At 42.9% G+C, this 26,086-nt stretch overlaps 1 protein-coding gene across 3 annotated transcripts in view; it reads left to right on the top strand.

Annotated features, from left to right (window-relative positions):
* The window catches only part of LOC139389851 (EGF-like repeat and discoidin I-like domain-containing protein 3), a 259,123-nt gene that overhangs the window by 140,022 nt on the left and 93,015 nt on the right, over nucleotides 1-26,086 (top strand). The window lies entirely within an intron of this gene.

The raw sequence follows: 26,086 nt of genomic DNA, 5'->3' as shown, positions 1-26,086 counted from the left end.
ATAGAAACACGGCAAACGTTGTTTAGGATCCATCCTCAAGGTGTTTTTAACATATATATATTCGATAATATATCCGTCGAAGCAATTGGTTTCTCATAAGAAGCGATTGGAAAAATGGCTACCTCAGTATTTTACGCGAGATTTTCTGCGGGAGACACCCTGTGACCACATGCTATATATGGTCCCTTACAGCCATTCCTCAATGGAAATGCCTAGATTTTGGGGACACCTTGGGGAATACGTGGAAAACCTAAGCTCATTCGTAGCTCATTCACAGCCATATAAGGAGTCATTGGCATGAGGCAGTTTTGGTAGTTTGCTATTTACAACTTTTACTTTTACTTCACTACATTCCTAAAGAAAAGTATGTACTTTTTACTCCATACATTTTCCATGACACTCAAAAGCACTAATTACATTTTGAAGGCTTAACAGCACAGGACAAGGTTCCAATTTGAACACTTATCAAAAGAATATACCTGGTCATCCTACTGCCTCTGATCTAGCGGACTCACTAAACACGAATACTTCATTGGTAAATTATGTCTAAGTGTTGGAGTGTACCACTGGCTATCCGTAAATAAACAAAAACAAGAAGATTGTGCCGTCTGGTTTGCCTAATGTAAGGAATTTGAGGTTATTTATACTTTTCTTTTACTGTTGATATTTAAGTATATTTTAGCAATTACATTTAGTGTTGATACCTAAGTATGTTTAAAATACTTTGACTTTTACTGAAGTAATATTTTACTGGGTGACTTTCACTTTTACTTGAGCAATTTTCTATTACAGTATCTTTACTTTTCATCAAGTATTACAATTGTGTACTTTTTCCACCACTGTCAAGGACTTGCTCAGAATTTATTTCCCAGAGCAACCACTGCAGCATTCTAATTTGTCATGACAACATCAATATTGAAGTCGACATAAACCATATACGTATTTTCAGTTCATTATGAAATCCAGCGAGATCTTGCTGGATATCATCCAGGTTTAAACATATGTTGCTTTGGCTTTTCCAGTTGTATAGTGGTATTTTGTTGCCTTAGACGTTAGAGTCGTGTAGATGGATATAAATTGCACAGCCTAATAATGCTGCAAATACTCTGAACTAGGTCTTAATCCATTTTTCAAAATGTCAGTGCTTTGGTGGCAAAGCGTTAACAGTTTTCTGACAGTTGGTTAGCAATGGAGATCATTTCTCATCGTTACTTATTAGACATAATTAATTTGATTGCATGAAGGCAAGTGTCCACAAAGACCGTGAGATGCTTGGCAACAGATGACTCGAATGCAGAACTAGGCAGAGCTTGAGAGTGGACTGTTTGTCAGGTTTTGAACAAAAACCCAGGGATTGGTGGAGGGTTGTAGATTGTCTTGAAAACAGATTAATTTCTTTACTGAGCTGTATTTGCTAGATTCTATCTGGAAGAGGTAGAGGTCCAAGCTAACAAGGTCTTGGTGCTGGGTGCGCTAAGATAGTTGGTACAATTCCCGTAAGGGTCACTTGTACTGAACAACCAACATCTTTGGATAGGAATGTCTGCCAAATTACCATATAAAGCACTGAAAGTGTTTGGACCTTACAGTTTTTATTTATTTGTTGTTGAATTTTAACAGTGGATGAGCGGGTATAATTTTCTTTAACTAGCCAACAGTGTCACCCTATTTCTCTGACCTTATCTCCTCCTCATCCCTCTAACCTGCTGTGTTTACTCTTTGAAGGTCTTTCTTAGAACACCTCAATGATGTTAAGTGCACCAGTTGTGGATCAGACACTCTAGTTCTGGCACAGATTAAAATTCATTTCACACGCCTCCTACATGCTCACTCTCTGAGTTTAAGATTACTCTCTCAGAGCACTCCTCACAATGCTATTTGGCCAGGGAGCTGAGGGCTCTTCACAGCTCCCCTGAATCCCAGGCATGCAGCCCTCTAGTGTCTCCATCTCTCCCATGGATGCTTTGCTTCTTACATGACTCCATTAGCCCCAGCGCTCTAAGATGCCTTTTCAACAGTCACCATGCACATTGTGCCTCTGAACAGCTCCTAATCCCACTTCAATACGTATGTCCTTTCAATACACTGCTCTTAATCCCTCATTCACCACTAAATGTGTCATCATGTCCCTCAGTGGGGATCTACATGCCACTCAAAATACAGCAACAGGGAAGGAAGCTGTACAGTACTTTCAGAAAGTATTCAAAGACCCCTTGACTTTTTCCACATTTTGCTAAATTACAGCCTCATTTAAAATTATGAATAAAAAAAAAACTCAGCAATCTACACATATTGACAAATCAAAAACAGGTTTTTAGAATATTTTGCAAATCTATTAAAAATAAAAACAGAAATACCTTATTTACATAAGTAATCAGACCCTTTGCTATAAGGCTCGAAATTGAGCTCAGGTGCAACGTGTTTCCATTGATCGTCCTTGAGATGTTTCTACAACGTGATTGGAGTCCACCAGTGGTAAATCCAGTTGATTGGACATGATTTTGAAAGGCACACACTTGTCTATATACAGTGCCTTGCGAAAGTATTCGACCCCCTTGAACCTTGCGACCTTTTGCCACATTTCAGGCTTCAAACATAAAGATATAAAACTGTATTTTTTTGTGCAGAATCAACAACAAGTGGGACACAATCATGAAGTGGAATGACATTTATTGGATATTTCAAACTTTTTTAACAAATCAAAAACTGAAAAATTGGGCGTGCAAAATTATTCAGCCCCCTTAAGTTAATACTTTGTAGCGCCACCTTTTGCTGTGATTACAGCTGTAAGTCGCTTGGGGTATGTCTCTATCAGTTTTGCACATCGAGAGACTGACATTTTTTCCCATTCCTCCTTGCAAAACAGCTCGAGCTCAGTGAGGTTGGATGGAGAGCATTTGTGAACAGCAGTTTTCAGTTCTTTCCACAGATTCTCGATTGGATTCAGGTCTGGACTTTGACTTGGCCATTCTAACACCTGGATATGTTTATTTTTGAACCATTCCATTGTAGATTTTGCTTTATGTTTTGGATCATTGTCTTGTTGGAAGACAAATCTCCGTCCCAGTCTCAGGTCTTTTGCAGACTCCATCAGGTTTTCTTCCAGAATGGTCCTGTATTTGGCTCCATCCATCTTCCCATCAATTTTAACCATCTTCCCTGTCCCTGCTGAAGAAAAGCAGGCCCAAACCGTGATGCTGCCACCACCATGTTTGACAGTGGGGATGGTGTGTTCAGGGTGATGAGCTGTGTTTCTTTTACGCCAAACATAACATTTTGCATTGTTGCCAAAAAGTTCCACTTTAAACAACACTTTTTATGGATATCTTTAAGAAATGGCTTTCTTCTTGCCACTCTTCCATAAAGGCCAGATTTGTGCAATATACAACTGATTGTTGTCCTATGGACAGAGTCTCCCACCTCAGCTGTAGATCTCTGCAGTTCATCCAGAGTGATCATGGGCCTCTTGGCTGCATCTCTGATCAGTCTTCTCCTTGTATGAGCTGAAAGTTTAGAGGGACGGCCAGGTCTTGGTAGATTTGCAGTGGTCTGATACTCCTTCCATTTCAATATTATCGCTTGCACAGTGCTCCTTGGGATGTTTAAAGCTTGGGAAATATTTTTGTATCCAAATCCGGCTTTAAACTTCTTCACAACAGTATCTCGGACCTGCCTGGTGTGTTCCTTGTTCTTCATGATGCTCTCTGCGCTTTTAACGGACCTCTGAGACTATCGCAGTGCAGGTGCATTTATACGGAGACTTGATTACACACAGGTGAATTGTATTTATCATCATTAGTCATTTAGGTCAACATTGGATCATTCAGAGATCCTCACTGAACTTCTGGAGAGAGTTTGCTGCACTGAAAGTAAAGGGGCTGAATAATTTTGCACGCCCAATTTTTCAGTTTTTGATTTGTTAAAAAAGTTTGAAATATCCAATAAATGTCGTTCCACTTCATGATTGTGTCCCACTTGTTGTTGATTCTTCACAAAAAATGCAGTTTTATATCTTTATGTTTGAAGCCTGAAATGTGGCAAAAGGTCGCAAAGTTCAAGGGGGCCGAATACTTTCGCAAGGCACTGTATGATCCAACAGTTTACAGTGCATTTCAGAGCAAAAACCAAGCCATGAGGTTGAAGTAATTGCCTGAGCAATCTTGGGAGAAGAGCCTTGGTCAGAGAGGTGACCAAGAACCCAATGGTCACTCTGACAAAGCTCTAGAGTTCCTCTGTGGAGATGGGAGAACTTGTAGCAGGGACTCGGAGACTCGTCAGGATCAAGGCAAAGATGAACAGAGCAAAGTACAGAGAGATCATTGATGAAAACCTGCTTCAGAGCTCTCAGGACCTCAGACTGGGGTGATGGTTTACCTTCCAACAGGACAACGACCCTAAGCACACAGCCACGACACACAGCCATGGCTTCGGGACAAGTGTCTGAATGTTCTTGAGTGGCACAGCCAGAGCCCGGACTTGAACCCGAGCGAACATCTCTGGAGAGACAGCAACGCTCCCTATCAACCTGACAGAGCTTGCAAAAACATTTAAAAAACAGTTTTTGCTTTGTCATTATTGGGTTTTGTGTGTAGATTGATGAAAAAAAGAATAATTTAATCAATTTTAGAATAATGCTGTAACGTAACAAAATGTGGAAAAAGTCAAGGGGTCTGAATACTTTCCAAAGGCACTGTATATTGGGTGATGTTCAAGCCATTGCATTATCAGAGAAACACTCACAATGTTGAGCTGTGAGATCTATATGTAATTGTGACTGGAAATGACCCAAGCCAGGTTTGAGTGCCATAAATGCATTTTCAAGGACGCATGAATGGACTGTACAGACAGAGATGTGGTCCCACAGGTTTCCTCGTATGACTGTATCAACCCCTGATTCTAATCCCGACTAACAATAATCCACTGCATGGTGCCTGAAAAAGACACATACAGACTGACATATTTAGATGGACAGCTCTGTGATATGAGTGTTAGAGATGGGCGATGCCCCGGCCTTGTCTGTCGATAGATATGAACAGGACACATTCCACCTCACAGGCAACCAGCACCCATCACATGAACAACACTCAAGGCTGCAGTATACACCCATGTTTAAGAAGTGGCAATTCTAAAGAAGTGTCAACACTTGTGAATTAAGGCTGACTGTTTCCTGTCCGTGCAGTTCACACAGCTAATGGGATTTCACCCTGAGGTCTGACATTATTTACTCTAGTCAATTAATTTCCTTTGTGAAAATAGCCTTAAATTAAGAGCTCAACAAACCAAGAAGAGAACTGATACTTCACACTGAGCTCTGTGTATGCATGCGTGTTAGTTTTAGTTGTGTGTGTGTGTGTGTGTGTGTGTGTGTGTGTGTGTGTGTGTGTGTGTGTGTGTGTGTGTGTGTGTGTGTGTGTGTGTGTGTGTGTGTGTGTGTGTGTGTGTGTGAGGCGAGGAGGGGCGGTCTGTGCATATTTGTCAACAACAGCTGGTGCACGAAATCTAAGGAAGTCTCTAGATTTTGCTCACCTGAAGTAGAGTATATTGTGATAAATTGCAGGCCACACTACTTTCCTAGAGAATTTTCAGCTATTCTTTTCGTGGCTGTTTAATTACCACCACAGACAGATGCTGGCACTAAGACCGCACTCAGTCAGCTGTATAAGGAAATAAGCAAACAGGAAACCCCTCACCCAGAGGCGGCGCTCGTAGTAGCCGGAGACTTTAATGCAGGGAAACTTAAATCAGTTCTACCAAATTTCCATCAACATGTTAAATGGGAAAACCAGAAGGAAATAAATTCTAGATCACCTGTACTCCACGTACAAAGCTCTCCCTCACCATTCATTTGGTAAATCCGACCACAACTCTATCCTCCTGATTCCTGCTTACAAGCAAAAAGTAAAGCAGGAAGCACCAGTGATTTGGTCTATCAAAAAGTGGTCAGATGAAGCAGATGATGAACTACAGAACTGTTTTGCTATCAAAGACTGGAACATGTTCCGGGATTCTTCCGATGGCATTGAGGAGTACACCACATCAGTCACTGGCTTTATCAATAAGTGCATCGAGGACTTCGCCCCCACAGTGACTGTGCGTACATACCCCAACCAGAAGCCATGGATTACAGGCAACAATCGCACTGAGCTAAAGGGTAGAGCTGCCTCTTTCAAGGTGCGGGACTCTAACCCAGAATCTTACAAGAAATCCTGCTATGCCCTGCGACGAACCATCAAAGAGGCAAAGCATCAATACAGGGCTAAGATTGAATCATACTACACAGGCTCCGATGCTAGTCTTATGTGGCAGTGCATGCAAACTATTACAAACTACAAAGGGAAGTACAGCCGCGAGCTGCCCAGTGACACGAGCTTATCAGACTAGCTAAATCACTTCTATGCTCGCTTCGAGGCAAGCAACACCGAGGCATGCATGAGCATCAGCTGTTCCGGACGACTGTGTGATCACGCTCTCCATAGCTGACGTGAATAAGACCTTTTAACAGGTCAACATACACAAGGCTGCGGGGCCAGACGGATTACCAGGATGTGTGCGCCGGGCAAGTGCTGACCAACTGGCAAGTGTCTTCAGTGACATTTTCAACATGTCCCTGATTGAGTCTGTAATACCAACATGTTTCAAGCAGAACACCATAGTCCCTGTGCCCAAGAACACAAAGGCAACCTGCCTAAATAACTACAGACCTGTAGCACTCACGTCCGTAGCCATGAAGTGCTTTGAAAGGTTGGTAATGGCTCACATCAACAACATTATCCCAGAAACCCTAGACCCACTCCAATTTGCATACCGCCCAAACAGATCCACAGATGGTGCAATCTCTATTGCACTCTACACTGCCCTTTCCCACCTGGGCAAAAGGAACACTTATGTGAGAATGCTTTTCATTGACTACAGCTCAGCCTTCAACACCATAGTACCCTCAAAGCTCACCACTAAGCTAAGGATCCTGGGACTAAACACCTCAATCTGCAACTGGATCCTGGACTTCCTGATGGGCCGTCCCCAGGTGGTGAGGGTAGGTAGCAACACATCTGCCACGCTGATCCTCAACACTGGAGCTCCCCAGGGGTGCATGCTCAGTCCCCTCCTGTTCTCCCTGTTCACCCACAACTGCATGGCCAGGCATGACTCCAACACCATCATTAAGTTTGCAGAAGACACAACAGTGGTAGGCCTGATCACCAACAACGACAAGACAGCCTATAGGGAGGAAGTCAGAGACCTGGCCGGGTGGTGCCAGAATAACAACCTATCCCTCAACGTAACCAAGACTAAGGATATTATTGTGGACTACAGGAAAAGGAGGACTGAGCACGCCTCCATTCTCATCGACGGGGCTGTAGTGGAGCAGGTTGAGCGCTTCAAGTTCCTTTGTGTCCACATCAACAACAAACTAGAATGGTCCAAACACACTAAGACAGTCGTGAAGAGGGCACGACAAAGCCTATTCCCCCCAGGAAACTAAAAAGATTTGGCATGGGTCCTGAGATCCTCAAAAGGTTCCACAGCTGCAACATTGAGAGCATCCTTACTGGTTGCATCACTACCTGGTACGGCAATTGCTCGGCCTTTGACCGCAAGGCACTACAGAGGGTAGTGCGTACGGCCCAGTACATCACTGGGGCTAAGCTGCCTGCCAACCAGGACCTCTTTTTATTTCACCATTATTTAACCAGGTAGGCTAGTTGAGAACAAGTTCTCATTTGCAACTGCGACCTGGCCAAGATAAAGAATAGCAGTGTGAACAGACAACACAGAGTTACACATGGAGTAAACAATTAACAAGTCAATAACACAGTAGAAAAAAAGAGAGTCTACTGTATATACATTGTGTGCAAAAGGCATGAGGAGGTAGGCGAATAGTTACAATTTTGCAGATTAACACTGCTATGCTTTATGTGTGATAAATGATCAGATGGTCATGTACAGGTATTGGTGTGCAAAAGAGCAGAAAAGTAAATAAATAAAAACAGTATGGGGATGAGGTAGGTAAATTGGGTGGGCTATTTACCGATAGACTATGTACAGCTGCAGCGATCGGTTAGCTGCTCAGATAGCAGATGTTTGAAGTTGGTGAGGGAGATAAAAGTCTCCAACTTCAGCGATTTTTGCAATTCGTTCCAGTCACAGGCAGCAGAGAACTGGCGGCCAAATGAGGTGTTGGCTTTAGGGATGACCAGTGAGTTACACCTGCTGCAGCGCGTGCTACGGGTGGGTGTTGCCATCATGACCAGTGAACTGAGATAAGGCGGAGCTTTACCTAGCATGGACTTGTAGATGACCTGGAGCCAGTGGGTCTGGCGATGAATATGTAGCGAGGGCCAGCCGACTAGAGCATACAGGTCGCAGTGGTGGGTGGTATAAGGTGCTTTAGTGACAAAACGGATGGCACTGTGATAAACTGCATCCAGTTTGCTGAGTAGAGTGTTGGAAGCTATTTTGTCGATGACATCGCCGAAGTCGAGGATCGGTAGGATAGTCAGTTTTACTAGGGTAAGTTTGGCGGCGTGAGTGAAGGAGGCTTTGTTGCGGAATAGAAAGCCGACTATAGATTTGATTTTAGATTGGAGATGTTTGATATGAGTCTGGAAGGAGAGTTTGCAGTCTAGCCAGACACCTAGGTACTTATAGATGTCCACATATTTTAGGTCGGAACCATCCAGGGTGGTGATGCTAGTCGGGCATGCGGGTGCAAGCAGCGAACGGTTGAAAAGCATGCATTTGGTTTTACTAGCGTTTAAGAGCAGTTGGATGCCACGGAAGGAGTGTTGTATGGCATTGAAGCACGTTTGGAGGTTAGATAGCACAGTGTCCAAGGACGGGCCAGAAGTATACAGAATGGTGTCGTCTGCGTAGAGGTGGATCAGGGAATCGCCCGCAACAAGAGCAACATCATTGATATATACAGAGAAGAGAGTCGGCCCGAGAATTGAACCCTGTGGCACCCCCATAGAGACTGCCAGAGGACCGGACAACATGCCCTCTGATTTGACACACTGAACTCTGTCTGCAAAGTAGTTGGTGAACCAGGCAAGGCAGTCATCAGAAAAACCGAGGCTACTGAGTCTGCCGATAAGAATATGGTGATTGACAGAGTCAAAAGCCTTGGCAAGGTCGATGAAGACGGCTGCACAGTACTGTCTTTTATCGATGGCGGTTATGATATTGTTTAGTACCTTGAGCATGGCTGAGGTGCACCCGTGACCGGCTCGGAAACCAGATTGCACAGCGGAGAAGGTACGGTGGGATTCGAGATGGTCAGTGACCTGTTTGTTGACTTGGCTTTCGAAGACCTTAGATAAGCAGGGCAGGATGGATATAGGTCTGTAACAGTTCTGGTCCAGGGTGTCTCCCCCTTTGAAGAGGGGGATGACTGCGGCAGCTTTCCAATCCTTGGGGATCTCAGACGATATGAAAGAGAGGTTGAACAGGCTGGTAATAAGGGTTGCGACAATGGCGGCGGATAGTTTCAGAAATAGAGGGTCCAGATTGTCAAGCCCAGCTGATTTGTACGGGTCCAGGTTTTTGCAGCTCTTTCAGAACACCATAGTCCCTGTGCACCAGGCGGTGTCAGAGGAAGGCCCTAAAAATTGTCAAAGACCCCAGCCACCCCAGTAATAGACTGTTCTCTCTACTACCGCATGGCAAGCGGTACCGGAGTGCCAAGTCTAGGACAAAAAGGCTTCTCAACTGTTTTTACCCCCAAGCCATAAGACTCCTGAACAGGTAATGAAATGGCTACCCGAACTATTTGCATTGTGTGCCCCCCCCAACTCCTCTTTTTACGCTGCTGCTACTCTCTGTTTATCATATATGCATAGTCACTTTAACTATACATTCATGTTCATACCACCTCAATTGGGCTGACCAACCAGTGCTCCCGCACATTGGCTAACCGGGATATCTGCATTGTGTCCCACCACCCACCACCTGCCAACCCCTCTTTTACACTACTGCTACTCTCTGTTTATCATATATGCATAATCCCTTTAACCATATCTACATGTACATACTACCTCAATCAGCCTGACTAACCGGTGTATGTATGTAGCCTCGCTATTTCTATAGCCTTGCTACTGTATATAGCCTGTCTTTTTACTGTTGTTATATTTCTTTACCTACCTATTGTTCACCTAATACCTTTTTTGCACTATTGGTTAGATTCTGTAAGTAAGCATTTCACTGTAAGGTCTACCTGTTGTATTCAGCGCACGTGACAAATAAACTTTGATTTGTCTTTCCTTTAAAGATGATGTGAGATCATGGTTATTGTATTCTGCTTTGTGAGGGTACACTGTAATCTCTAAACTGTCAGGAACGAGTGAAGATATTCACAAAGAAACAAACACAAGTCTAAGGGTTGAACCACTGAAGTGGTGAGTGGACAGGCACTAGAGGCAGCTGAACACAGAACTGTAGGGAAGTATTCCTCCATCTGCATTCAAACCTAAAGACAGTAAATTATGACCATAAGGAACCACCTAATGGTAAAATAACATTCCATTTCTGTCCCCTATCAGGAATACCTATGATCAATGGCTGCAATCTTTCCCAAACCAAAGTATGCTGTTGCATGACTGATAAGCTAATGATATATGTTCCTCTGCTCGACAGATTGAGATGTCTGTCTTTCTGTGCCCAACACGAGGGTAGCCGCGGCAGCTCAACCTACAAATATGTGTTTCATTTCCCACATGGATTTTATCAGGCATCTGTGAAGAGATATATATATATTTCAACATCAAATAGAACATCAGCTTGAATGGTCATAGTGGGTCTTCAAGCTGATTTGATGGTGAAATATCTATATCTCTTGACTCTTGACGTCCTCTCACTGTCAACTGCATTTATTTTCAGCAAACTTAACATGTGTAAATATTTCTATGAACATAACAAGATTCAACAACTAAGACAAACTGAACAAGTTCCACAGACATGTGACTAAAATAAATGGAACAATGTGTCCCTGAACAAAAGGGGGATCAAAATCAAAAGTAACAGTCAGTATCTGGTGTGGCCATCAGCTGCATTAAGTACTGCAGTGCATCTCCTCCTCATGGACTGTACCCGATATTCCAGTTCTTGCTGAGAGATGTTACCCCACTCTTCCACCAATGCACCTGCAAGTTCCTGGACATTTCTGGGGGGAATGGCCCTAGTCCTCACCCTCCAATCCAACAGGTACCAGACGTGCTCAATGGGATTGAGATCCGGGCTCTTCGCTGGCCATAGCAGAGCACAGACATTCCTGTCTTGCAGGATATCATGCACAGAACGAACAGTATGGCTGGTGGCATTGTCATGCTGGAGGGTCATATCAGGATGAGCCTGCAGGAAGGGTATCACATGAGGGAGGAGGATGTCTTCCCTGTAACGCACAACGTTGAGATTGCCTGCTATGACAAGCTCTGTCCGATGATGCTGAGACACACCGCCCCAAACCATGATGAACCCTCTACCTCCAAATCAATCCTGCTCCAGAGTACAGGCCTCGGTGTAACGCTCATTCCTTCGACGATAAATGTGAATCTCAAATCAAATCAAATCAAATTGTATTCGTCACATACACATGGTTAGCAGATGTTAATGCGAATGTAGCGAAATGCTTGTGCTTCTAGTTCTGACAATGCAGTAATAACCAATGAGTAATCTAGCTAACAATTCCAAAACTACTACCATATACACAGAAGTGTAAAGGGATAAAGAATATGTACATAAAGATATATGAATGAGTGATGGTACAGAGCGGCATAGGCAAGATGCAGTAGATGGTATCGAGTACAGTATACACATATGAGATGAGTATGTAAACAAATTGGCATAGTTTAAAGTGGCTAGTGATACATGTATTACATAAAGATGCAGTAGATGATATAGAGTACAGTATATACGTATACATATGAGATAAATAATGTAGGGTATGTAAACATTATATTAAGTAGCATTGTTTAAAGTGGCTAGTGATATACAGTGCCTTGCGAAAGTATTCGGCCCCCTTGAACTTTGCGACCTTTTGCCACATTTCAGGCTTCAAACAAAGATATAAAACTGTATTTTTTTGTGAAGAATCAACAACAAGTGGGACACAATCATGAAGTGGAACGACATTTATTGGATATTTCAAACTTTTTTAACAAATCAAAAACTGAAAAATTGGGCGTGCAAAATTATTCAGCCCCCTTAAGTTAATACTTTGTAGCGCCACCTTTTGCTGCGATTACAGCTGTAAGTCGCTTGGGGTATGTCTCTATCAGTTTTGCACATCGAGAGACTGACATTTTTTCCCATTCCTCCTTGCAAAACAGCTCGAGCTCAGTGAGGTTGGATGGAGAGCATTTGTGAACAGCAGTTTTCAGTTCTTTCCACAGATTCTCGATTGGATTCAGGTCTGGACTTTGACTTGGCCATTCTAACACCTGGATATGTTTATTATTGAACCTTTCCATTGTAGATTTTGCTTTATGTTTTGGATCATTGTCTTGTTGGAAGACAAATCTCCGTCCCAGTCTCAGGTCTTTTGCAGACTCCATCAGGTTTTCTTCCAGAATGGTCCTGTATTTGGCTCCATCCATCTTCCCATCACTTTTAACCATCTGCCCTGTCCCTGTTGAAGAAAAGCAGGCCCAAACCATGATGCTGCCACCACCATGTTTGACAGTGGGGATGGTGTGTTCAGGGTGATGAGCTGTGTAGATTTTACGCCAAACATAACGTTTTGCATTGTTGCCAAAAAGTTCAATTTTGGTTTCATCTGAAATACCAGAGCACCTTCTGCTGCCACCACCATGTTTGACACATGTTTGGTGTGTCTCCCAGGTGGCTTGTGGCAGACTTTAAACAACACTTTTTATGGATATCTTTAAGAAATGGCTTTCTTCTTGCCACTCTTCCATAAAGGCCAGATTTGTGCAATATACGACTGATTGTTGTCCTATGGACAGAAAAGAAAAAAAGTTTGAAATATCCAATAAATGTCGTTCCACTTCATAATTGTGTCCCACTTGTTGTTGATTCTTCACAAAAAAATACAGTTTTATATCTTTATGTTTGAAGCCTGAAATGTGGCAAAAGGTCGCAAAGTTCAAGGGGGCCGAATACTTTCGCAAGGCACTGTATTTTACATCAATTCCCATTGTTAAAGTGGCTGGAGTTGAGTCAGTGTGTTGGCAGCAGCCACTCAATGTTAGTGGTGGCTATTTAACAGTCTGATGGCCTTGAGATAGAAGCTGTTTTTCAGTCTCTCGGTCCCAGCTTTGATGCACCTGTACTGACCTCGCCTTCTGGATGATAGCGGGGTGAACAGGCAGTGGCTCGGGTAGTTGTTGTCCTTGATGATCTTTATGGCCTTCCTGTAACATCGGGTGGTGTAGGTGTCCTGGAGGGCAGGTAGTTTGCCCCCGGTGATGCGTTGTGCAGACCTCACTACCCTCTGGAGAGCCTTACGGTTGTGGGTGGAGCAGTTGCCGTACCAGGCGGTGATACAGCCTGACAGGATGCTCTCGATTGTGCATCTGTAGAAGTTTGTGTGCTTTTGGTGACAAGCCAAATTTCTTCAGCCTCCTGAGGTTGAAGAGGCGCTTCTGCGCCTTCTTCACGATGCTGTCTGTGTGGGTGGACCAATTCAGTTTGTCTGTGATGTGTACGCCGAGGAACTTAAAACTTACTACCCTCTCCACTACTGTTCCATCGATGTGGATAGGGGGGTGTTCCCTCTACTGTTTCCTGAAGTCCACAATCATCTTCTTAGTTTTGTTGACGTTGAGTGTGAGGTTATTTTCCTGACACCACACTCCGAGGGCCCTCACCTCCTCCCCGAATCTGACCATCACACAAGGTGAGACAAAACCGCGTCTAGTCAGGGAAGAGCACTTTTTGCCAGTCCTGTCTGGTCCAACGACGGTGGGTTTGTGTCCATAGGCGATGTTGAGGGCCGGCACGCCCTCAGTCCAGCCTCTCTTAGCCTATTGCGGATAGTCTGAGCACTGACAAAGTGATTGTGCATTTCTGGTGTAACTCGGGCAGTTGTTGTTGCCATCCTGTACCTGTCCCGCAGGTGTGATGTTCAGATGTACCGATCCTATGCAGGTGTTGTTACACGTGGTCTGCCACTGCGAGGACGATCAGCTATCCATCCTATCTCCCTGTAGCACTGTCTTAGGCGTCTCACAGTACGGACATTGCAATTTATTGCGCTGGCCACATCTGCAGTCCTCGTGCCTCCTTACAGCACGCCTTAGGCACGTTCACGCAGATGAGCAGGAACTCTAGTGTTAGGAGAATCTTCTCCCCTTAGGCCTGGCAAGTCTGAGAGAAAGATACTGTACTAAAAACAAATAGGTGCATTTTTAGCAACACCAAAGTGGGATCATAACTTTGAGTAGGCTGTAGTTGTGATGCGGGGGTAGCGCCTTTGAGGGGTGTTTACAAATATGACAGGACTACAAGCTATTAGTGGCCATTTATTTTAATGAGGGTCACTTGACTGTGCTCTTTATCAGGCTTACTGACAGTCTGTTGAATATGTGTAAGCCACGTGTCACCTCCGAAACCCCTTCGAACGAAAACGCAAATATTATACTAATTACGATTAAGTCACACAGCGGTGGATTACTGCTCTGTTCAAAGGTTTTGTTTGGAGTCATTGTGACTCTCTCAATTGTAAAGTTAATTCCCATTCCCTGGGATTTGATAAAGTCCCTCCGATGTATTAGCCTACAAGATGGTGCTGACTATGGCTGTAGTGCATGGCATGGCTGCAGCGTAGCAGGGCTGTAGTGTAGGATCGCTGCAGTTTAACAGGGCTGCAGTGTAGTAGTGCTGTAGTGTAGGATGGCTGCAGTGTAGGATGGCTGCAGTGTAGGATGGCTGCAGTTTAGCAGGGCTGCAGTGTAGCAGGGCTGAAGTGTAGGATGGCTGCAGTGTAGTAGTGCTGTAGTGTAGGATGGCTGCAGTTTAGCAGGGCTGCAGTGTAGCAGTGCTGTAGTGTAGGATGGCTGCAGTGTAGGATGGCTGCAGTGTAGCAGGGCTGTAGTGTAGGATGGCTGCAGTGTAGGAGGGCTGTAGTGTAGCAGGGCTGTAGAGTAGGATGGCTGCGGTTTAGCAGGGCTGCAGTGTAGCAGTGCTGAAGTGTAGGATGACTGCAGTATAGCAGGGCTGAAGTGTAGCAGTGCTGTAGTGTAGCAGGGCTGTAGTGTAGCAGTGCTGTAGCAGTGCTGTAGTGTATCAAAGCTGTAGTGTAGCAGTGCTGTAGTGTAGCAGGGCTGTAGTGTATCAAGGCTGTGGTGTATTAAGGCTGTGGTGTATCAGGGCTGTAGTGTAGCAGTGATGTAGTGTATCAAGGCTGTAGTGTACCAGTGCTGTAGTGTAGCAGGGCTGTAGTGTAGCAGGGCTGTAGTGTATCAAGGCTGTAGTGTATCAAGGCTGTAGTGTAGCAGGGCTGTAGTGTTTCAAGGCTGTTGTGTATCAAGGCTGTAGAGTATCAAGGCTGTAGTATAGCAAGGCTGTTGTGTATCAAGGCTGTAGTGTATCAAGGCTGTGGTGTATCAGTGCTGTAGTGTAGCAAGGCTGTAGTGTAGCAGTGCTGTAGTGTAGCAGTGCTGTAGTGTAGCAGGGCTGTAGTGTATCAAGGCTGTGGTGTAGCAGTGCTGTAGTGTAGCAGGGCTGTAGTGTAGCAGTGCTGTAGTGTATCAAAGCTGTAGTGTAGCAGTGCTGTAGTGTAGCAGTGCTGTAGTGTAGCAGGGCTGTAGTGTATCAAGGCTGTGGTGTATCAGGGCTGTAGTGTAGCAGTGATGTAGTGTATCAAGGCTGTAGTGTTTCAAGGCTGTTGTGTATCAAGGCTGTAGTGTATCAAGGCTGTAGTGTAGCAGGGCTGTAGTGTATCAAGGCTGTGGTGTATCAGTGCTGTAGTGTAGCAAGGCTGTAGTGTATCAAGGCTGTAGTGTAGCAGTGCTGTAGTGTATCAGTGATGCAGTGTATCAAGGCTATAGTGTATCAAGGCTATAGTGTATCAAGGCTATAGTGTAGCAGGGCTGTAGTGTATCAAGGCTGTAGTGTAGCAGTTATGTAGTGTAGCAGTGCTGTAGTTTAGCAGGGCTGTAGTGTAGCAGTTGTGTAGTGTAGCAGTGCTGTGGTGTAGCATGGCTGTGGTGTAGCATGGCTGTGGTGTAGCATGGCTTTGGTGTAGCATGGCTGTGGTGTAGCAGTTCTGTAGTGTATCAAGGCTGTAGTGTAGCAGTGCTGTAGTGTAGCAGGGCTGTAGTGTAGCAGTTATGTAGTGTAGCAGTGCTGTAGTTTAGCAGGGCTGTAGTGTAGCAGTTGTGTAGTGTAGCAGTGCTGTTGTGTAGCAGTTATGTAGTGTAGCAGTGCTGTGGTGTAGCAGTTATGTAGTGAAGCAGTGCTTTAGTTTAGCAGGGCTGCAGTGCAGCAGTTATGTAGTGTAGCAGTTATGTAGTGTAGCAGTTGTGTAGTGTATCATTGCTGTAGTTTAAGAGGGCTGTAGTTTAGCAGTTATGTAGTGTAGCGGTGCTGTAGTTTAGCAGTTATGTATTGTAGTTCTGTAGTTTAGCAGTTATGTAGTGTAGCAGTGCTGTAGTTTAGCAGTTATGTATTGTATCAGTGCTGTAGTTTAGCAGTTATGTATTGTAGTTCTGTAGTTTAGCAGTTATGTAGTGTAGCAGTGCTGTAGTTTAGCAGTTATGTAGTGTAGCAGTGCTGTAGTTTAGCAGTTATGTATTGTATCAGTGCTGTAGTTTAGCAGTTATGTAGTGTAGTTCTGTAGTTTAGCAGTTACGTATTGTAGCAGTGCTGTAGTTTAGCAGTTACGTATTGTAGCAGTGCTGTAGTTTAGCAGTTATGTAGTGTAGCAGTGCTGTAGTTTAGCAGTTATGTATTGTATCAGTGCTGTAGTTTAGCAGTTATGTAGTGTAGCAGTGCTGTAGTTTAGCAGTTATGTAGTGTAGCAGGGCTGTAGTTTAGCAGTTATGTAGTGTAGCAGGGCTGTAGTTTAGCTGTTATGTATTGTAGCAGGGCTGTAGTTTAGCAGTTATGTAGTGTAGCAGGGCTGTAGTGTAGGAAGGCTGTAGTGTAGAATGGCTGTAGTGTAGCATGGTTGTAGTGTAGCATTGCTGTATTGTATTATGGTTGTAGTGTAGCAGAGATGTAGCCGTAGCAGATGCAGTCTCAGTAGGGGTCAGTGCAGCCCAAAAGAGAGGGCAGCTCTGTCCCCTTAACTCCACACCACAGGCATATTCCTGTTCCTTGGACACGCTGCAGCCAATTTAGCACTCGCTGCAAGTGTCCTTCCTGCCACAGAGTGCTATTCATCGCTCTCATTATCGTCCGACTGAGACACGTTTTGTAAAGAACAGGACGGGGGAGGGAGCAGGGATTGAGTCATCATGCTCGTCCAATCAGAATGGGCCCCAGGTCTAACTATAGACTAAGGTGTTGTTGGGGGCCGGATGAAAGGGGAATTGTGGCATGAGTAAGGGTTTGCATAGTGTAGAGAGCTTAGTTGCATGGGCTAGCTGCCGTGCATTATTACTGGTCCATCCAAAACCTATTGCAAATTATATGATTTAGGTTTTAGTGCTTAAACATCTAATTAGCACTAGGATTTAGAATGGGCCATACTGAAATTGAAATATTACATAACATGTTAATTTACCATCAAGAAGCCTCCCCTTATGCTCTAGCCATAGTAGTAGCTAAGTCAAGAAACAGATATGCTTATGCAAATGCCAGGGAATGCACAGGGCAGTCTGGACACTGTTTTTGAGGGAGAAGAGCTAGTCAGCGGAGGACATAGAGAACCTTGATATGCTCTAGTCCCAAATACACACACACATGCACACACACACATCCTTTAACCTGATAGCCTGTCCCTCCTCACCCCTCCTTCCTAATGTTGACAGCGTGGAAACCGCCTGATGTGCTCTGAACACCAAATCAGGTTAAGTCTCTGCTCTGCCGTCTCCTCTGTGCAAGAACGCTTCGTTTATCTCACTCAGACAAGCGCCTCAGGATCAACTGAATTTTCACTCTCTCCCTGACTCAGCCCATATTACAAAAATGGTAATACTTGCATTATATGATCAAGATGTTGAAATCACTGATCGTTTGGAATATTCACAAGGTTATGTTGTGTTTTTCTCACTTTGCCCATAATCAAATCAAATCACATTTTATTGGTCACATACACATTGTTAGCAGATGTTAATGCGAGTGTTGCGAAATGCTTGTGCTTCTAGTTCCAACAGTGCAGTAATATCTAACAGGTAATCGAACAATTCCATAACAACTACCTTATACACACAAATGTAAAGGGATGGAATAGGAATATGTACGCACATATATATATATATATATATATATATATATATATATATACAGTATATGGATGAGCGATGGCCTAGCGGCATAGGCAATATGCAATAGATGGTATAAAATACGGTATATACATATGAGATGAGTAATGTAAGATATGTAAACATTATTAAAGTGGTATTATTTAAAGTAACTAGTGATACATTAACAAAAGTTGCCAATGATTTGCATCTGTGTGTAGGCAGCAGCCTCTCTGGGTTAGTGATGGATGTTTATTAACAGTCTGATGACTTTGAGATAGAAGCTGTTTTTCAGTCTCTCTGTCCCAGCTTTGATGCACCTGTAGTGACCTCACATTCTGGATGATAGCGGGGTGAACAGACAGTGGCTCGGGTGGTTGTTGTCCTTGATGATCTTTTTGGCCTTCCTGTGACATCGGGTGGTGTAGGTGTCCTGGAGGGCAGGTAGTTTGCCCCCGGTGATGCGCTGTGCAGACCGCACCACCCTCTGGAAAGCCTTGCGGTGGATGGTGGTGCAGTTGCCATACCAGGCGGTGATACAGCCCGACAGGATGCTCTCAATTGTGCATCTTTAAAAGTTTGCCAGGGTTATAGGTGACAAGCTAAATTTCTTCAGCCTCCTGAGGTTGAAGAGGCGCTGTTCATCACCACACTGTCTGTGTGGGTGAACCATTTCAGTTTGTCTATGATGTGTACGCCGAGGAACTTTCCACCTTCTCCACTACTGTCCCGTTGATGTGGATAGGGGGGTGCGCCCTCTGCTGTTTCCTAAAATCCACGATCATCTCCTTTGTGTTGTTGATGTTGAGTGAGAGGTTGTTTTCCTAACACCACACTCCGAGTGCCCTCACCTCCTCCCAGTAGGCTGTCTCGTCAGTGTTGGTAATCAAGCCCACTACTGTTGTGTGGTCTGCAAACTTGATGATTGAGTTGGAGGCGTGCATGGCCTCGCAGTTATGGGTGAACAGGGAGTACAGGAGGGGGCTGAGCACGCACCTTTGTGAGGCCTCAGTGTTGAGGATCAGCTAAGTGGAGATGTTGTTTCCGTCAGAAAGTCCGGGACCCAATTGCACGGGGCAGGGTTGAGACCCAGGGCCTCAAACTTAATAACGAACAGCATTCTTACATACAGTGCCTTGCGAAAGTATTCGCCCCCCTTGAACTTTGCGACCTTTTGCCACATTTCAGGCTTCAAACATAAAGATATAAAACTATATTTTTTTGTGAAGAATCAACAACAAGTGGGACACAATCATGAAGTGGAACAACATTTATTGGATATTTCAAACTTTTTTAACAAATCAAAAACTGAAAAATTGGGCGTGCAAAATTATTCAGCCCCTTTACTTTCAGTGCAGCAAACTCTCTCCAGAAGTTCAGTGAGGATATCTGAATGATCCAATGTTGACCTAAATGACTAATGATGATAAATACAATCCACCTGTGTGTAATCAAGTCTCCGTATAAATGCACCTGCACTGTGATAGTCTCAGAGGTCCGTTAAAAGCGCAGAGATCATCATGAAGAACAAGGAACACACCAGGCAGGTCCGAGATACTGTTGTGAAGAAGTTTAAAGCTGGATTTGGATACAAAAAGATTTCCCAAGCTTTAAACATCCCAAGGAGCACTGTGCAAGCGATAATATTGAAATGGAAGGAGTATCAGACCACTGCAAATCTACCAAGACCTGGCCGTCCCTCTAAACTTTCAGCTCATACAAGGAGAAGACTGATCAGAGATGCAACCAAGAGGCCCATGATCACTCTGGATGAACTGCAGAGATCTACAGCTGAGGTGGGAGACTCTGTCCATAGGACAACAATCAGTCGTATATTGCACAAATCTGGCCTTTATGGAAGAGTGGCAAGAAGAAAGCCATTTCTTAAAGATATCCATAAAAAGTGTTGTTTAAAGTTTGCCACAAGCCACCTGGGAGACACACCAAACATGTGGAATAAGGTGCTCTGGTCAGATGAAACCAACGAGGAATGGGAAAAAATGTCAGTCTCTCGATGTGCAAAACTGATAGAGACAAACCCCAAGCGACTTACAGCTGTAATCGCAGCAAAAGGTGGTGCTACAAAGTATTAACTTAAGGGGGCTGAATAATTTTGCACGCCCAATTTTTCAGTTTTTGATTTGTTAAAAAAGTTAGAAATATCCAATAAATGTCGTTCCACTTCATGATTGTGTCCCACTTGTTGTTGATTCTTCACAAACAAATACAGTTTTATATCTTTATGTTTGAAGCCTGAAATGTGGCAAAAGGTGGCAAAGTTCAAGGGGGCCGAATACTTTCGCAAGGCACTGTAGGTATTCCTCTTGTCCAGATCGGATAGGGCAGTGTGATGGCAAATGCATCGTCTGTGGACCTGTTGGGGCGGTATGCAAACTGAAGTGGGTCTAGGGTGGCAGGTAAGGTGGAGGGGATATGATACTTGACAAGTGTCTCAAAGCACTTCATGATGACAGAAGTGAGTGCTACTGAGCGATAGTCATTTAGTTCAGTTATCTTTGCCTTCTTTGGTACGGGAACAATGGTGGCTATCTTGAAGCATGTGGGGACAGCAGACTGGGATAGGGAGTGATTGAATATGTCCGTAAACACACCAGCCAGCTTGTCTGCACATGCTCTGAGGACGTGGCTAGGGATGCTGTCTGGGATGCCGTCTGTGCCCTTGAAAGTATCTGTAGTGTAAAATAAGGAAAAACTGACGATTACAGTAGATGAAAACATGTTTGAAGCACATAATCATTCTAATCAAATTACCTTAGCAAATTGAACCATTTGGCAATGTGCAGAGCATTAAATTATTATATGTTAATGACAGAATCAAATGCAAAGAGGCTGCCTTGGACTCAGTTCCTAAGTTTTTGGCCCTGTGCCTGTGGTGTAGCGAGATAGAACAGGGGAATGTTTGTTGAACTGACATGTGGACTAGCACATGCCCATCTCTCACTGGGCGGATTAACTGCATTCCCCCAGGTAATCCGATCTCTCTCACCTGATTTGCCGACTACACAGCGCTTTAAAGTCCCACTTTTACACCTCTGACCTTCCGGGGGTTGCTTGCTTCTCACAAAGGACCAAATCATGGCTCAGGCTGTGTTTGACTCGCTGTGTTATCGGCTGCTGCAGGCAATCGGAATGGCTCAGTCATTTAAAGTGGTGGCCGTGAACTAGACAAAGGGAGAGGAGACCTTTAGATGGGTTACACTGAGAGCAGCTCGACTTACTCAGGTTCAGGTTGTTCACTGGATTGACTGTTATACCCCCTATGGTATCTGTGGTGTCATACATGTGTATTCTGCCTGCTATGGTTCTATTGCTGCCAGTGATGTATAAAAGCCCTGTGCTGTACTACTAACAACATGTATTTATGGTATAAATATAGATTAAGTTGATCTGCATGGTGAAGGCAATATATTCAAGGTGCCTAAATGCCTAAAAAGGGAAGTTGAGAGAGAAAAATACAACAAATGCTGTCTGTGACATCCCACATCTGGACACAGGCAGGTGACAACCATATTAAATACCTGAGTGTCCCAGTCAGCCAATTACATACTTTGCTGTGTGTTCAGCTCTGAATGGAATCACTGATTTATGTTTGCAATATGCATTAGACTCACTTTGGTATGAGTAGACCCTTCTTTGATCATTCATACTGTATTCTCACGCAATTCTATTAAATAATGCAGGATAATGATCTTGAAAAGCATTTTTTTTCAAAAGCTTGAATAGCTTAATGATGATTGGCTGTTGTTGTCAATAATGCACACACTAGTCATTGTTTGTCAGGTTCATAGTTCTTAACGAGATCGTTCGGCCCCTCTTGGTTGAATTAATTAAAACATAATCTCCCTTGATTGCGACAGCCTCTCGCTATCAAGATGGCGTCCCTTCGACAAGTGCTTGTTTGTTAACTTGGGCGCTAATAATGTTTTAGTCAGTGGGGTACTGAGTCTCTAACCGGATGTTTTCATTTCAATCACACTGCCGTTTGCATGCAAGAATAATTACTTGTGATTGTCCTCTGGTGACACCACATATCACAGTTACAGCAAAGGTCGCCAAAGAGAAGAGATGGAGATAAACAAGAAATGTGCTGTTTCCGGTCAGCAGCGTTACAGGGTTACTTTCAAACTAATCTTATCACACTTGCTTCACTTTGCCAGCATCTCCAATTGACACCAATGATTAGCAACAGTTCCTTCAAAAATAATTCACACCCTTTGACTTTTTCCACATTTTCTTGTGATACAGCCTGAATTTAAAGATGTGATATGCAGAAATTGCTACTCAATTTCCTGGTTGCTAAAATTCTAATAGTTCAACTATTTTCAGTGTATGACAAAACAAGTAATATATAGTGTAGAGAATTATTGTACTGTTTATACTGCTATGAAATGTTTTTTTTCAGCTTTTTGAAGCTGGTGTACAAAACCTAAAGAACAAGATGCAAAAATCAAATCTAAGAACGGCAAGCATACAAATAGCGCATGTAGAACAGATCTACTACTTCTTAGACTTGCTTTCAATGAGAATGACATCTTTAACCTCTAGGGTATGTGGGACGCTAGCGTCCCACCTGGCCAACATCCAGTGAGATTGCAGAGTGCCAAATTCATATACAGAAATACTCATTATAAAAATTCAGAAAATATACAACTATTAAACATAGGTTTAAAGATGAACTTCTTGTGAATCCAACCACGGTGTCAGATTTAAAAAATGCTTTACGGCGAAAGCATACCTTACAATTATTTGAGAACATAGCCCAGCAGACAAATCATTACAAACAGTAACCAGCCAAGTAGAAGAGTTACACAAGTCTGAAATAGAGATAAAATTAATCCCTTACCTTTGATGATCTTCATATGGTGGCCCGCAGAAGACATTCCTTTACTCAATAAATGTTCCTTTTGTTCGATAAAGTCTCTTTATATCCAAAAACCTAAATTTTGTTCGTTTTTTCTTCAGTAATCCACAAGCTCAAACTCAGTCAAAACAGGCAGACAAAAAAAATCTAATTTGTATCCGTAAAGTTCATAGAAACATGTCAAACGATGTTTATATTCAACCCTCAGGTTGTTTTTAGCCTAAATGATATATAATATTTCAACCTGATAATAACGTCGTCAATATAAAAGGTAAAGAAGAAAGGCACTCTCTCGGGATTGCGCATGAAAAAGCCCTGTGACACGGTAGGGTCCACTTATTCAGACTGGTCTTACTCCCTCATTTATCAGAATACAAGCCTGAAACAATTTCTAAAGACTGTTGACATCTAGTGGAAGGCATAGGAACTGCAATTTGAGTCCTAAGTCAACGGATACTCTAATTGCATTGAATAGAAAACCACAAAACCCCTCCCCCAAAATTAAGTTAGTTTCCTTACCCTATAAGCAGTCTGTGGATACCAATGCATGCTTTGGTTTTGTTTACCTGGTTACAGTTTCAAATGCAAACTTTTTAGCATGCAAGTCAATGATACCTATATTAGCATGTTTGCACTTCATGTCCAAATTATATTATTTAACTTCATTGAGTTAATCAATCTTTTTATACTTTATAATGACATGAACCCAAAATGCGAATAATGCTAATGCTAATGCTAATATAGGTACCGTTACATTGGATTTGTGCCACGCATTTGAAACAGTGGCCATGGATTTCTGTCATAACTTGTCCAAAGTCTACGTATAGAAACCAATATGTAATTTGGGTGAACTATGCCTTTAACGTTGAGGGGGAAAAATCTTGACACTTTTCCTACCTAATAGCAGGAACAGCCTAATCTAGTGTTCAGAACCTGGTTATACCAGGATGTATTATGTGACATAAACCTAAAATCTTCAATTACTAATTTCTCTGAACAAGGTAAAAAAGAAACATCACCAAATTTGCTGGGAATATATTACATTGTATGAAGAAACAATAATTCAAACCCCATCTCCATACTACTTGTCAGACATAGAAAACTGATACTGTATACTGGTTGTTGGTTTAGGTTGGCATGGGGTCTGGGGGGTCCATTGGTGGCTTTTTAATTTATTTTGGGATTCCTCATGTCCTACTCATTGGTAGAAAAACGTTTGTTCCAAATGTGATGCTGGGTACTGTATTTATTTTATATTATATGAATCCTATCAATTCAAATGACCAATGTGGGTGCAATCAATTAGATTAATTTCTCAGAAATCAGATTATACTGCAACAAAATAATTTCGCAGCAATGCTAGTCTAAAGAAATTATTTTAAAACAATCTGAGATGGTTGGTGTCAATATCGTGTGCCTATTTGAGGTGTATCAACCCATACTAAGAGCAGTTCAGCTCTTAGAAGTCTGAGCAGTCAGGTCTGTTTCATGTCTCTCCATCCCATCCTCACTCCCAAAGTTTAAAGAGGGGATGTCACCTCTTAAAATCTTGTTAATCTACCCATCGTGACCAATTTCAAAAAGACTTTACAGAGAAAGCGTAACATATGATTATGTTAAGTCAGAGACTAGTCACACAAACACACATCTGTTTTCCGGCCAAAGAGAGGAGTCACAAAAAGCAGAAATAGAGATAAAATTAATCACTAACCTTTGAGGATCTTCAACAGATGGCACTCATAGGACTTCATGTTATACAATACGTATGTTTTGTTTGATAAAGTTCCTATTCATACACAAAAATCTCAGTTTACATTGGCGCGTTATTGTTCAGTAATGTTTTGCTTCCAAAACATCCAGTGATTTTGCAGAGAGCCACACCAATTTACAGAAATAGTCATCATAAACTTTGTGTTCCTCCATGTGCTCCTTAAAAATAACGGTGGATATATGGCAAGTTTGCCTATATGATGTCTGGAACATTGTCAAGGTAGCACATGAAAACATTACATACCACAATGGAAACAGGGCTTACCTATGTGGTTGTGAAGTTCCTCAACTTTCAGAACGCAGTATTGCATGCGTCTTTCAACAGTCACGCTGCTAACATTCAGAAATAGACAGAAAATCCTAATTTGGAGTTTTGATTGCATGCTGTGTGCTGAGGGACTTGGACAAATGTCATCAGCTGATTTGAGGTAATGTGTGTGATTATGGATATGTTAGATCCTGCACTTAAGATGTTGAAGACAACATCTCAGAAAGACAAAGCATCCAGACAGGCTTATATTTTAATCATATTTGAGTTCTTAAGCTTGCAGAGTATGTTCCATATTCAGGAAGTCAGTGTGTATATTATCTGAAGAGTAGGGGCATGCTTTAGAGTGGGATTAAGTGTCTTAGTACTCACTTTAGTAGAGGGGGGAATAATGGGTATATTGCCAATTTTCATTTATGCCAAGTTATGGTTCTTCTCAAAATCATATGCAACCTTATACTTGTGTCCATGAGGCTGACAGAATGTCATAAAGTAGGTTCCTTTGTGAGATATACTGTACTATCACAGGACACATGTTATTCTTAGCAGGACTTGGCCCCATACACTAAACAACGCCCGTAACAGATTCCAGACATAGAAAACCGAGACTGTGGACCAATGTTGATTTTCGAAAAAGAAAACACAGTTTGCTGACTTCGATCTGCCTCAAAAGAACAAGATGACCGACTTTTAACACTGTTGAATACGCATACATTCCTTAAATTCCTTTAACTTATTGTAACCTACTTTCTTTACATTGCATTGCTAATCTCTACACGAGGATTGGTTTAGTAGCCTGCTATA

This window comes from Oncorhynchus clarkii, chromosome 30 (assembly GCF_045791955.1).
Source record: "Oncorhynchus clarkii lewisi isolate Uvic-CL-2024 chromosome 30, UVic_Ocla_1.0, whole genome shotgun sequence".
In the NCBI taxonomy this organism is placed as follows: Eukaryota; Metazoa; Chordata; class Actinopteri; order Salmoniformes; family Salmonidae; genus Oncorhynchus; species Oncorhynchus clarkii.
Note: the sequence above shows the minus strand (reverse complement) of the source record. Positions and strands in the feature narration are given on the sequence as shown.